The following is a 2771-nucleotide window of genomic DNA, read 5'->3' as shown; positions in this document are numbered from 1 at the left end:
AGGCTTTGGAAGAGAAAAATCATTTTTGGCAATACATTCATCTTAATAAGTGCAATTCTTCTCATCCACGATAGTTTCAAATTTCTCCATCTTGCCAGATCACTCTTAATGTTATTCCAAATTTTCTTGTAGTTATTTTTGAAAAGTTCTTTATTTTTTGTTGTAATATTAATGCCCTGTTTAAGTATTTGAAAGGGTGCCATATAGAGGAGGGAGCTTGTTTTCTGCTGCTCCAGAGACTAGAACACGGAACAATGTACAGTACACAAGCCACAGGAAAAGAGATTCCATCTAAACAATAGGAAGAACTTCTTGACAGTAAGAGCTGTCTGATAGTGGAACACACTCCTTTGGAGAGATGTGGAGTCTCCTTCCTTGGAGGTCTTTAAGCAAAGGCTGGATGGCCATCTGTCAGGGATACTTTGACGGAGAGTTCCTGCATGGCAGGGGGTTGGACTGGATGGCCCTTGGGGTCTCTTCCAACTCTATGAATCTATGAACAAAAATCAAGAAAAGGAAGGAGGAATGCTAGCAATAAAATTAGTGCTTAAATAATATAATATTGCTAAAGAGCTTTGGCACCTGAATATTAACTAAAATGGGCTCCGTGGAAATTGATGAAGGCCAGTTTCTAAAATGTTGCCTAAATCTAGATGTGACATGTGAGGAGGAAGAACACAAGGGAGAATGGAGTGGAGGAAACTCGGGATATTTCAAGGATGCAAAACCGTGAACAGGCCAGTAAAATCAAACTGAAATGAATGCGAAGGTCTCGATACTTCCAGGGACTTTTCTCCATCTGGATCAGCAGTGTATATATTTAATTGTACAACATCCAAAGTGATCCAAAACATTTTCTCCAAACAAATGCCTCTATTTAAAAAGAAGCCAAGTTTTCATCATCTTAGAAACCACATCTTAGCACTGCAGCCCTAAGGACCTACCAGTGTTGCAGCCACAATAATGCAAACTGAAAAGCAATGTAGGAAAGCAACAAAGGGATGCTCCGTCAAGTGGCACCCATTACTGCAATGCAAAGGGAGGAAAAAAATGGAAATGGAAAGAGCCAGAGCAAAGGCAGACGTCCTCCATTAGCAAAATTTGTGGCAAGGTGCCAGCTAGCCAGCCCAATCTAACTAGATTATTGTATCGCATTCTGAATTTTCCAGTCATTTGCAAGGACATCTCCTATGTCTAGTGACAGCAAGGTAATTCAATTGTGGGATCGTTTTATATTATTATTTTAGGAAGCTGTCCTCCATAAAATATAAAGAAAAAAGAAAAGTAACTCACCAGCTGGTCTGGGAGTCTTCGGACAATATCACACTACACTATTATAATGCTGTTATTCCACTTTAACTGCTCTAGCTGCCTCCTGGGGAATTCTGAACTTTGTCGTTTAGGGACACCTAAGAACTCTTCAGTAGAGAATTCCAAATGCCCCTTCCTAAACTACAAATCCCAGGATTCCACAGGAGGCAGCCATAGCAGTTAAAGTGGAATAATAGCACTATAACAGTGTAGTGTGACATTGGGACTTGACAGTCGGGCAGCTCCGCGCCAACCGTCTTTGCCCCAGGTCGATGCGGCAGCAGCCGCACGCTGCAGCACCGACGCACTGCCAAAAAGAAGCTGCCTAGAGCAATGCCGCAAACAAGAAAGGGCGCCGTCATGACGCCACTTCCTGCCTGCGACGTCTGGATGCTGTGCAGCGCTTATGTCATCATGGCAGCCCCCTTGTGGACGGGAGGCTGCCACGATGGCACCGCTGCCGCATGCTAGGGTTTGGGAGTGTGCGGTTGCTGCGTGCTCCTGAACCCTAGTTTCGGCCTGATTACGGCGCCTGCTGCAGGTCTGTCCATATTGGTACATTCATAATAAACAAGCATCCTTCCCAAAGAAAGGAGGATTAAGATGCAGGGAGGGGAAGCACTGCGGAAAGTTCGCTTCCCCTCCATTTCTGACACTTTTGGATTTTGACAGTGGGAATCCATTGGATTTTGGGTTTCCTGGCAGGAAATGAGACAATTGCATGGTATGAGCCCCTCAAAAATAATCTCTACAAAACCCAGCCAGGAACTCAGTGTTGACTCAGCCTGGCAACTTCCTGAGACCACTAAAATGAGTACCCAACTTGTTGGGGACAATTGCTATATATATTCATGTATAAGTCTAGAAATTTTAGTCAACAATTGACCCAAAAAACCTGACTCGACTTATGCACAAGTCAATGTAAGTGCTGTACTTTAACTCTTATAAAAAGGGAGCCATCCCCTGGTGAAAGGCAAAAGTATAATCTATCCTGAAAGCACTGACCCCCCTTTGCTCTCTCATCCATCCAGACTTTAGTGGGAGCACAGTTATGTCTGCTGGAATTTTGTTACATTCTTTAGCATCATTTTCCTTTGCTTCATCCTAAAGATCCTTTGTCGATTTTACCATCAACTTATACATGGGTCATATAAAAATCCATAATTTTCTGGGCCCCAAACATGCCTTCGACTTATACATGAGATCAATTTATAGTCAAGTATGTATGCTAGCTTACACTTTGTAAACCGCTTAGGGAGTGCTTAAGTGCACTGATAAGCGGTATAGAAATGTTCTTATTGCTATTTTCACCATCTTGAGGGGAGAGAGGCCTGGCCTGGAAGACAAAGAGCCCTCCTCCTGACGTAGGGTTGCCATAAGCCGGCTGCAGGCGGGACAATCCCGGGTTTTGACCACTAGGGGGCGTCCCTGCACGGTTTCCTCCTTGTCCCGGGTGGACG

The sequence above is a fragment of the Sceloporus undulatus genome, chromosome 11 (assembly GCF_019175285.1).
Source record: "Sceloporus undulatus isolate JIND9_A2432 ecotype Alabama chromosome 11, SceUnd_v1.1, whole genome shotgun sequence".
NCBI classification, from domain to species: domain Eukaryota; kingdom Metazoa; phylum Chordata; class Lepidosauria; order Squamata; family Phrynosomatidae; genus Sceloporus; species Sceloporus undulatus.
Note: the sequence above shows the minus strand (reverse complement) of the source record.